A 12,548-nucleotide genomic window follows, 5' to 3' on the forward strand; every position below is an offset into this window, starting at 1 on the left:
TCGGATAGTCTTATTTCAATTGAGTCACTCCGGTCGATGAAACCAGTTGCAAGTTGGAATTTACGCGGTTTTTTACGTTGTTTAAATACACGCGGCCCATTATCCTTCGCATAAAAACTGACTCCAGTGTGTTACAATATTCGTGTATGATGATATTTTCTATTGAAAACTTACTAACAGTTTATCAATCGGTTTCGGTGAATCGTAAGTGCATCATAAGCTTCTTCTTCCATAAAACTACAATCCAACTGGAACTTGGCTTGGGGCGTTTGACGACAGCTTCTCGTCTACGTCTATTGATGCCAGAGGGGTTCGGAATCTTCTTCACTGCAGCAGTGGATGCGGTCTGGGAATGTTTTTTCGGCTCGGTTTTTACTGATTCCCAGGTGTCTGTCAGAGTAAACGCAAAGTCTGACGGAATTCACGTGAAGGAATAATAATTATTATCAATAAACTGTCAAACTTCTTTATCGCGTCTACTCTGACTTCCTCAATAGGACCACCAAACGCCGTTGACAGCCTAGCTTTCACGATGGGCTTTTCTGAGCCACCTGGGGCTTTAGACTGACTTACTGGCTGGTGGGTGTTTATTCTCTGTTCCAGTTTGTGTCGATGATGGCTGCAGCGGTACACTATCAGACAAGGTTGTGTTGAATCATTCTCATACGAAAATAATTGGAATTATCATTGGATAGCTTCTCAGGTGTGAAAAGTAGGTGAGTTGTCATCGGCAATAAATTTCAAAATTTTGGAATCTAAAGAGACTAAATTATCATTTTAATGTAAACCTAACGAATTCCAATTTAATGCTAACAATAAAGTTCAATCGGATGTTTGGCATTGTGTTTTGGTGTTATGGAGGAAAGTCACTTTTGCGTACCACCCGATTGGGCTGCACCTTTGAGTTTTTTCAAAAACTGCTGCAATGCATTCACATGAACTCAATTAAAGGTGAATTGATGGAAATACCTGAATCTATCTCCCTAAAGTACAATTTTGACCTCTCTTATGTGCTTTTCTTGTTACATTTTACAATACACGAGAAAGACACCACCATCGCTAGGTGGATTATTCTGAGTTTTTTCAAGTCTCTGTCTTTCTGTTCCGTAGAGCTCCGTAGCTCTCGCCGTCCGGAAGATGCTCCCAGTCGAACCATCCCTCGAGCACGACGACACACCATATCGTCCCTGAAGCCAAATGACCGGATGAGCAGCTGACATTCTCTGAATATGATGATTCCCTGTTCCTAATCCCCTTCCATCCTTGAACATTGTAAACCTACCCTCGAAGCACAACGAGTACATTGACTTCTACCCCTCTTTTACTAACTGCATAATAAAATGATATTCAACCGTCTAAGACGAATTAAGTACTCTCCATTTAATTCCACCAATTAATTTTCGATATCTTTGCAGATACGTATTTCGACCACAACTGTGTGGTCGTCTTCAGTGTCTCGTACTTGACTCGACTCGGCAGAAGAGCTTTATATATTTTTCTGAAAATGATATTGATTGTACATAACACAAAGAACCATGGCTCCGTAAAGTGTTATTCCCGCCTGAGCCTAACAAATAAACGAAATTGGAATAAAAAATATCCGACCGTAGATCCAGATATACAGAGCGCCGAAAACTAAATTAAACGAAATCAAAAAGCCACAGAATTTGGATTGGGGAAATGCGAGCCGTAATGTTTCCAGGCACTCCGTAGTTTGCAGACACTTCTAAGAGCCATGGAATTGTCACCCCTGCGGAAGTTGCAAACGATGAAGCTATTTATAATGGATTATGATGGGTGCCAGTACCTCGCTCCATGCCAGTGGTGGCTGCGGCAGACTCGGCTGGTGCTGAGGATAACAATCCTGCGGCGGCCCAAACGTGGGAATTAAAAGTCGAAGACAGAGTTTTGACGAGGTCAGTTCAAGGCCGTAGCTGGCTATCAATGATAGCCTGTCGGACCTTAAGCAGGAGTTAAAGGCACGTTCATAGCCACGAGGAACACATCCCCGGAAATAGGCAATTACCTTTGATTGAACTGAACTTGAGTTGCGTGCTCTTGCCTACGCAATGCGGTCGGGTCTGAGCTTGACGACCGACTGGCAAATAGCTTACACAACCTCACTTGATCAGTACCGTTGCTGATGAAGAATGTGTATAGCCGCCAGACATTCTAAATACTCACGCTCCTCTAATGTGGACGTGTACTATACACATGCGGAAGTATTGGCTTGAGAAAATGGATTGCGAGTGATTTGACTATGCGTCCAATTTGGGAATCTCGAGCTCGTTCAGTAGCCGCTAGGTTGCGAAGGCCGACGGAGGTCCTTCGTAGCTTAGTTGGTTAAAGCACCAGTCTAGCGTACTGTAGGGTCATGGGTTCGAGTCCCATCGAAGGGAAAGTGGTTACCTCCAATACATTTTCCAAATCAATATCTTCCACATAACGTTCATATTCACATATGAGTTTTCATAACATTGTAAGTCAAATTGTTGTTTCAGTGTTATCTGTTTAGATGTAGATCAAATAAATGAAAAAATGAAATGAAGAGAGTGTTCCGCGCCCGATGGCGGATCGAATATCTCTCCAGCCATCTTCAAGAGACACTGCGCCTAGCTGCTCTTCCGTTGGGAGTGCCACTTCCAGCTGCTGCGAGTATCCTTGGGCTAGTCTACCGTCTTGTATCCGCTCAATGTTAAGTCGTGGCGTCCGACTTCGACGCGTGTTGTATACCGTCGAGAGTTTCGAGCGCAGGCATCCTGCATCGAGGTAGTGGTCGGAATCAATATTCGCACTGCGGTAAGTGCGGACGTTCGTGATGTTGAAGAAGAATTTACCGTCGATAGGAACGTGGTCGATTTGGTTTACCGTTTCTTGGTTAGGTGATCTTCATGTGGTGATCTCCATGTGACCTTGTGGCCATGCGGGAAGGCTATGAAGTTTATACATCGTTGGTCATTGTCATTCGATACGGTGTGCAGACTATTCGGTCCGATGACCGGTCTATACATTTCCTCCCTTCCTACCTGTACGTTCATGTCACCGATGACGATTTTGATGTCCCGCAGTGGGCATCCATCGTATGTCTGCTCCAGCTGTGCGTAGAACGCTTCTTTCTCGTCGTCGGGTCTCCCTTCGTGTGTGCACGTTGATGATGTTATAGTTGAAGAAACGGCATTTTTTCCTCAGCTTGCACATCATTGCGTTGATTGTCTGCCACCCAATCACTTGTTGGAGCATCTTACCCAGCACTATGAAGCCGGTTCCCAGCTCGTTGGTGGTACCACAGCGTTATGGTAGAAGGTAGCCGCTCGATGCCCGCTTTTCCACACTTTCTGTCCTGTCCAGAAAATCTCCTGCAATCGTAGATAATCCTGTCGCAACCTGCGAAACCTAGTGAATTGCAGTTCCATGTTCCAAGCCTCCAATCATGATCCTTTATTCGTCGCCTAGGTCTTTGCTGATTACATCGAGTCGCATTATCTCTTATATTGTTCGTAATTATTGGTTTTCCAGGCGGCTTATTGGGCCTGCGCAAACCTCCTGTCTCGTTGGAGGGCCGTCGTGTAAGGGCTGTTTAGCGTCCCACCTAACACCAGGACTTGGGCTTGTGTGCTTTGAGCGGCACACGGTCGCTTTGGCGGGGCCTACTTGCGGATACATGCAGCTTTTATATATAATTTAACAGGGCTTTAACACTGTTAAACCCCACCACATCCCAGGCAAGCCCCACAACTCGCAGGTGGTCATCAATGAATAGGTACGTGCCTTTCTAAATACTGTGGCAAACACGTGCAGAGAATTTTCGCCCTAAAAAACCAGCATCACTTAATATTAACGTCTATAGTGATGAGCTTTATTTATAATTTAAAAATCACTTTAATAAAGGAAAAAAATGCTTCTCGCAATACTCTTCTGGAGGGTTTTAGCGCATCTAGAATGCGTTGTTTGGGTAATTTCGGTAATTTCTCGCTCCCACAGAAGCTAAGACATAGAGAAGCATTAAATTTCTAGATGATCGCAGTGCACCGTACGCATTACTCATGCAATGCAATGGCGGGCAGAGAAAAGCTAAATAGTACCAAACTGAGGAAATACTATTAGAATAGTATGTTGAAAAGCAGACCCAGTTCCAGTTAGAATGCAGAGCCATTGAAGAAGAAGAAGAAGAAGAAGAAGAAGAAGACAATTTAATTATTAACTGGGGAAGTGTTGGATTAAAACACTGCCGGCAAATTCCCCATACAAAATCAAAAACACTAGCTGGCAATGCCCTATAGATCGATTTACAGAGCTAGAGGAAGGAGAATCAATTGTATGAATGAAGAGTACTTCATAATCATTGTAGCTACATAAGTTGTTATTGAAAATAAATCAATCTGGACTGTACAATTTCTATGATTCAATAACTAAACCATGCAACCACGGAACAGCTACCAACCGGGATCCGAAAGATTGTTTGAAAATGATCAATCATCCACACCCCGGATAGACCAATCCCAGCCTACGACACTTCATATTGCAAAAGCTTGCATGATTACTTCTACAATGTAGCTTGACATGAAAAGATGTCATCATTTTCATACCTTTCCCTGATCTTCTCCGCTCGGATTTGATGATCAACCTCTAACAAGCGATACATATCAGCGGGATCACACGCCCTAGTCAAGAAGCTAGGCTTACCGACACCATCATCACGGCACCATTCGGTGGGACGTGACGGAGAGAGAGCCTGCGAAAAGTGCACCGAACAAGACAAGTGGAGGACGTTGAATTAAACAACACCTTATCCAGTTTATGAGTGCGTTTCATAAACAACATCATCTGCAATAAAATGTGCTATTTTATTGATCGATACTTACAGCTAGGTTATTGCCTCTGCCTGGCATTATCGACAGTTGGACTTGGTAAGATTCCTTCTGATGTGCTGTGGCGAGGCGGGGGAGATTGGCTTATTAACGCTGTTCCAGGCCAGGCTGCACCGTCCGGAGAGACGGTGGTCACTGGACTGCCTGCAATGCAGCAATGTACCAAGTGCCAAGAAATGGTCACATTAACACTCGAGGTAATGATTGCAGCTGCCAGATCCAAATGGAGTACTGAGCTTCGCTGGCCGTATGAGAGAGGAAGTGTTCATTAGTATCTGTCCAATTATTTATTTCACTGCATCGCGACTGGTGTACAAAAAAAGCATTTCGAGGCTAGATTTGTCAAATTGATTCGTGTGCGGGTGATCCTCCATAGAGTTTCCGGGCCGATACTCTCCTTCCATCGCAAACCGCAAGTCTGCGCATTCCCCATTGCATCGAGAGCAGTCGGGAACCGCTAAACGTTTCCACCGCAAATCATAATTTTACGTCCTGTGTCACGCCGCTGCGAAGACGCTTGGCAAGCAATCCCGAGTTGAAAGACGGAAGAAGGCGTTAAGGGCCTCATTTGTGGCCGAGATGACGACGGCGGGACACTTGGTGCCAGCCAGTACTCCGCAGGGCACTCAGCAGATGATTAAATATTTGATTTCATCTGCGGTTTGGCGAAGAGTCATATTTTTCCTCGCTGTTCTGAGGTTCCGCACAATGTTTGTTTTGTGAACTGCAAGTCGAGAAGTCGTCGTCTCTGTCGTGATTACTTTTGTCATTCACGATGTACGGAAAGAAAAGGTATTAACTTCATAACAGATTAATATTGTTTTTACTGACTTTTTGACCGTTTATTTTGATCTTTTTAAGGGTAAAATAGATAGATAATGTCATCCTTGAAGAAGACAAAAAACTTATCGTTTTGTCCTAATAAAAATAAGGAACCTAAATATTCCCGGAATCGGTTATTATTACTAAAAGTAGCTTTTTTAACTCATCCCTTAGTTTGCAAAATTTTATTAACTGGAAAATATTCATTCCATCATTTCTATCATTAGTTGGATTGATTCGCCTCATTTTTGCAGTGCGCGATTTTCCATGCATATCACAATACCCCGCTGAACCAACCGACACCGACGTTCGCGCGAGAGACCAGCTCAATTTATAGTAATACAAATTTTTGTCTCGTCTCTCCAAATATTGAAAAGTAATTCGATATTTGTCGGTTGGCGACTTGCGTTGGGGGCTCGCTGGTGTTGTATCTGTTTTTGCTTTAAAAATAAAGTGTAAAGTTTCAGCATGAGCGCACTCCGTCGGTCAACCGCAACGGTGTTTGCAACAATGTTGCATATTGGTTGTGGTATTTATGCGTTGCCTCTTTGGCATCTAGGAGGGCATTTTTTTGCAGACTAAAGCATCAATACGGATCTAGATGGATGCTCCATTGACCGTCTGTACCAGTACCATTTATACTTAGGAATCAGTAAAGGGTTCATAGTCAAAGTTTAGCAACTGATAGATGCTATAGATTGAAATTATAACAATGATAATGTTTGGAATTTGAAACCAACTAAGCAAAAAAACAAGCACGGTGGTCTAGTCAGTCCCGCTTCTTCCTAATAAGCAGGAGGTCGTGGTTTCGATCGCTTGTCGTCTCTTTCATACTTTGAATTTCCGTCATAGTTCTGTCTGTTTGTGCACAATTTGTGCACACATAAACACAAACGGACAGACATGTGCTGAGTTTGTTGATATACTGCTGTTCCAGAGAAAACTTTCCTCTTTTCGGATGAATTTTTAAACAACCGCAGCTGTCACTTCATACTTTTTCTCTACTGTTTGGCATGGCATACTACGATGACAACGCCAACCAACAGGTTCTTGTTTCAGTGTTTTGAAGATTTTCAGGCTTGCGGTAGAACTTTGACAGTTGCGGAAGAACTAGGGGAACGGTTCGGCACTTCATCTAATAGCTCCCATTTCCACCCCTTCAAAAACAGAGCAATGAAAACGTATTTGATTTGTTATTTATTTTTGTGATTTTTTTTTTCAGCAGTGAGCACGCATGTTAGCAAAAAGAAGCGACAAGATTGGTGCTGTATTTCTCTGTTTTACGATGAGATGAATATATGCTCTATGAGATGGAAAACGGAACAGTTTCCCTATCGTTTGTGCGTTACGCCTTGAGATTCCTGCAGTGGAATAATCGGAATAGGCTACCTCCGTATGAAAACCGCTGCAAGCTAATCGGTCTCAGCACGCTGGGCTCTAGACGAGTTCTTCTACAGAGAATGTTTTGTTTTGATCTTTTGACAAACAGAATTGACTGCGCACCACTGCTACAACAAGTGAATTTCCACGCCCCACGTCGTTTGCTTCGCAACCAAGCTCTACTTTATAATCCGACACATCGCACCTTGTATGGTCATAATAGTCCCCTACTCAGGTAGGTGTTGTAGACTCTTCAACGAGATTGATAATATCTTCGATTTTAATATTTCCAAGACGATCTTCAAGATAAGGGCAGCAGGGACTATGTCCAAGGGCTTGACGATCCCTCCCTAGGTCATCTGCGAGTTGTGGGGCTTGCCTAGCATGTGGTGGGGTTTGACAATGGGCCCTGTTAAATTCCTATAAAAAGCTGCATGTATCCGCAAGTAGGCCCCGCCAAAGCGACCGTGTGCCGCTTAAAGCGCACAAGCCCAAGTCCTGGTGTCAGGTTGAACACTAAACAGACCTGGAACGACGGCCCTCAGACGAGACAGGAGGTTTGCGCAGGCTCAATAAGCCGCCTGGAAAACCAATAATTACGAACAATATAAGCAGGGTTTGCAGAAATCGCTTTCAATAGATAACGAACAACGATAAAAGAGAGGCAAAAACTGTTCCGAATCATAACAAGCCATGATAACAAATTTATCAAACTTGTATACAAGTGCGAAAAAACAGAATCGGATAGGATAGCCCCCACAGAAAAATGGTGATTCTCGTTTTGTTTTCGCTCCTTTCGTGTTGGTTACTGCACAGGTGTGTAGAACAAGTTGAAATGCATCATCAGAGCCAGTGCTCCCCGCATTTGGAGCTTTCTAAAAGAAATTTATCATGTGGTATAGCAGTTTCTCGCGGTATGCTACATATCGTATGTGTATACAGTGATGATAAGTGAGAGACTTGCTCTTTCTCTTTAGGATTCAATCCCTGAATATAAGAGATAATGCGACTCGATATAATCGGCAAAAACCTAGGCGACGAATAAAGGATCACGTTTGGAAGCTTTGAACATGGAACTGCAAGTTACTAGGTTTCGCAGTTTCCGACAGGATGATCTACGATGAATTACATCTCCGCAACTTCGACGTCGTGGCGCCGCAGGAGACTTGCTGAACAGGACAGAAAGTGTGGAAAAGCGGGCATCGAGCGGCTATCTTCTACCAAAGCTGTGACACCACCAACGAGCTGGGAACCGGCTTCATAGTGCTGGGTAAGATGCGTCATCGTGTGATTGGGTGGCAGCCAATCAACGCAAGGATGTGCAAGCTGAGGATTAAAGGCCGTTTCTTCAACTATAGCATCATCAACGTACACTGCCCACACGAAGGGAGACCCGACGACGAGAAAGAAGCGTTTTACGCACAGCTGGAGCAGACATACGATGGATTCCCACTGCGGGACGTCAAAATCGTCATCGGTGACATGAACGCACAGGTAGGAAAGGAGGAAATTTATAGACCGGTCATCGGACCGGATAGTCTACATACCGTATCGAATGACAACGGCCAACGATGCATAAACTTCGCAGCCTCCCGCGGAATCCATAAGGCCACATGGAGATCACCTAACCAAGAAACGGAAAACCAAATCGACCACGTTCTAATCGACGGTAAATTCTTCTCCGACATCACGAACGTCCGCACTTACCGCTGTGCGAATATTGAATCCGACCACTACCTCGTTGCAGTATGCCTGCGCTCAAAACTCTCGACGGTGTACAACACGCGTCGAAGTTGGACGCTGCGGCTTAACATTGGCAGGCTACAATATGGTAGACTACCCGACCAGTAGATGGTAATAGGTTTATATCAGAGCTTGTTATTCTGTTACAGCATTTTTTTATAACAGCGGTTGTTATAAAACATGTACCATTAGTAGTTAAAATAACAAAAATTGTAACAAAATCTCTTCTAGTTTTAACAAAAATATTACTAAATGTGTTATTTGTTGAACAAAAATATAACTCGTTGTGTTACATAAATAGAGGTGAAAATCGCCTATTCTGTAACAAATTATGTTCTTGAAAAAATTATGATTATCCATAATGTAGGCAATTAACTTTGTCCAGCTGGTTTAACTTTGAATGTAGGTTCAAGTTATACTGAAGGTGGTACCTTCGTTTTTTTTCAATTCCTATTTACGAAAAATGTAGGCAATTTTTTGTTCGGCGAAAATAAACATAACACATTATGTTATAATCATGTTATGACGATCTTGAAACTCTCTTTTCTCCATCTTGGACAGAGAATTTGTAACAAAATTATTGCAAGTTTTGTTATTTATAACACATATTGATATAATTGTGATAAAATTTTGTTATGACTAACTGGTCGGGTATCCCAAGAATACGCGCAGCAGCTGGAAGTGGCACTCCCAACGGAAGAGCAGCTAGGCGCAGCGTCTCTTGAAGATGGCTGGAGAGATATTCGATCCGCCATTGGTAGCACTGCAGCCGCTGCACTTGGCACGGTGCCCCCGGATCAGAGAAACGACTGGTATGACGGCGAATGTGAGCAGTTAGTAGAAGAGAAGAATGCAGCATGGGAGAGATTGTTGCAACACCGAACGAGGGCGAACGAGGCACGATATAAACGGGCGCGGAACAGACAAAACTCGATTTTTCGGAGGAAAAAGCGCCAGCAGGAAGATCGAGACCGTGAAGAGACGGAGCAACTGTGCAACTGATATGTGTAAGGACATAAACGGGAACCTTCTTACAAACGAGCGTGAGGTGATCCAAAGGTGGCGGCAGCACTACGAAGAGCACCTAGGAGCACGCGCGCAGGACATGCGACTTCCGGCTCCGAATCTCCAGGAAATCCAGGAGGAGATCGGCCGGCTGAAAAACAGGAGTTGGCCAACTACCAGGAGAGCTGTTTAAACACGGTGGTGAGGCACTGGCTAGAGCGCTGGACTGGGTCATTACCAAGGTTTTTGAGGGTGAGGTTCTGCCGCAGCAGTGGATGGAAGGTGTAATGTGTCCCATCTATAAAAAGGCCGATAAGCTGGATTGTAGCAACTACCACGCAATCACATTGCTGAACGCCGCCTACAAGGTACTCTCCCAAATTTTATGCCGCCGACTAACACCAATTGCAAGAGAGTTCGTGGGGCAGTACCAGGCGAGATTTATGGGTGAACGCTCTACCACAGACCAAGTGTTCATCGTACGCCAGATACTGCAGAAATGCTGCGAATACAACGTGCCCACACATAACGTCTATTTATCGACTTCAAAACCGCATATGATACAATCGATCGGGACCAGCTATGGCAGCTAAGGCACGAAAATGGACGGAAGTCCGTCCAGTTATTTGGTTTTGCCTACGACATTGATACCATGGCACGTTACTTTGAGAGGATGGAGGAAGCCTACATCAGACTGAAAAGCGAAGTTAAACGGATTGGACTAGTCATCAACACGTCAACGACGAAGTACATGATAGGAAGAGGCTCAAGAGAGGTCAATGTAAGCCACCCACCACGAGTTTCTATCAGGGGTGACGAAATCGAGGTGGTTGAAGAATTCGTGTACTTGGGCTCATAGAGTTCGCCGTCGTACCAAACTGACTATCTACAAAACGCTCATTAGACCGGTAATTCTTCACGGACACGAGACCTGGACAATGCTCGTGGAGGACCAACGCGCACTTGGAGTTTTCGAAAGGCGAAGTGCACAGCGTGCAAGGTCGATCGATCATGTGGAGGACGATTTGCGGACCCTCCACAGACTGCGTGGTTGGCAAAGTGCAGCCATGGACCAAGCTGGATGGAGAAGACTGTTATGTATTGCACAGGCCACTCCGGCCTTAGTCTGGTAATAAATAAATAAATAAATTATTCAGAATCAGTGTAAGCAGACCCTCTTTGCGTTAATTTACTATCAGAAACTTTGCGCCTCATGTTTACATTTCTGTAATAGGCTCTTTTCAAATGTAGGGCGATTATTTTAGTTTTCACGGTTTCCACGCGAATGAAAAACGAAACCGAGTTAACCAACAAAATGCCATAGAGCTGCCACTTCTGCAACAGATTATAATAATGCTGTTTAATTTTTTAACTTATCAGGAAAGGTAATTTATCACTGATAGGTGGATTTGCAATGGAAAAAATGCTCTAAAATTGATTTTTACTATGTTTTTGCATCATAGATGCATAACCTACCAGAAAACGCCGAAAAATAATTTTGGGAAGGATTTTGGTCTACATAACCCTTAGTGTAGCGTCAAAACTATCTTGTAAGTAAACTATACACGATGATCTCCCGGAAATTAGAGATGAAGGGTCCATAACAGCGAGAAAGGACTAGTGAGGGGAATATCGGATTGTGTAACTGTTATTATCTCCAATTTATCGGAAGCACACTGTTGCAACGCGAGAACGCAACTGGCATCCCGGACAATCTGTAACTTGACAATGCAATGTCAGATGGATTGCTGCCGGTCTACATCGTATGCGACACTTGAATGTCATCGTCGTGACGAGGCATGTTATGAAATAACGTGGGGCCTTCCTAATTAGTTGGACTTTATATTATTATTTGAAAGTTATTGCTACTGTGCAACCTAAAGTGAAATTTAAAAGGTAGTGAATTATTATCTAACGCGTAATATGCATTTATATCAACGATCCTATATATAGTATAATACTGTTTACTCTCCCACCAGGCAATAAGCCCACTCGCAGTATATATAGTTTTCGCAGTGCTAGTTAGTTGAGACAAAGTACATCTGAATTCACAGTATCCTACAAGGCATACGTAACAGTTGGTTCTGGACTCATAAAACTAAAAAGGTCACTGAAATGTAAGTTCCCCCAATATAAATTAAGTATACTGTCTCATACCCCTTGTATTATTCTAGTTTTGAAGCGTTTAATAAACTGCTATCAGACCTCAGAACCTTTTTCTTGTCCGGAGTCAACACACACCAATGACCGCGGATTTTGTAAGGTTCAATGGCGCAAACAATAAGAATTAATCACATCTACCAGAGATGGAGTAACACAGAAGAGCTGGCAGCAGCTTTCATAGTGATATGCAAAAGCACGTGATCAGCTGGTGGCCGATCAATGAGAATGGCAGGATGAGATTCAAAGGTCGGTTCTTCAACTGTTGTATGATCAAAGTTTATATCCCACATTTCGGGAAATTGGCTCAGGTCGGCCAGGAGAAGGAGTTTAAATTGGCTACTAGCCCACAGCTAACGAACGAAAACGGGCTACACAGATAAAAATATGTTGTGATTTTAAATGCATTTTCATGCACATATTTGGAGCATGCAAATAAACGTAACATTCAATCGATCTCACTATTATTTTAATTCGAAATAAATTTAAACTGTGCTTGCTTGTAAAATTCAATCAAATTTACTTGAATAACGAATGTTAATTCGTTTGATGGGATAAGTTACAATTTTA

At 43.3% G+C, this 12,548-nt stretch overlaps 1 long non-coding RNA gene across 1 annotated transcript; it reads left to right on the forward strand.

Moving 5' to 3' along the window:
* The first annotated feature begins 11,642 nt into the window (after positions 1-11,642).
* On the forward strand, positions 11,643-12,263 carry LOC134203828 (uncharacterized). Its single transcript, XR_009977717.1, has 3 exons — positions 11,643-11,714; positions 11,798-11,935; positions 11,993-12,263. It is a non-coding gene; the product is annotated as an uncharacterized LOC134203828 (long non-coding RNA).
* Positions 12,264-12,548: the final 285 nt, after the last annotated feature.

The sequence above is a fragment of the Armigeres subalbatus genome, unplaced genomic scaffold (assembly GCF_024139115.2).
Source record: "Armigeres subalbatus isolate Guangzhou_Male unplaced genomic scaffold, GZ_Asu_2 Contig247, whole genome shotgun sequence".
Lineage (NCBI taxonomy): Eukaryota > Metazoa > Arthropoda > Insecta > Diptera > Culicidae > Armigeres > Armigeres subalbatus.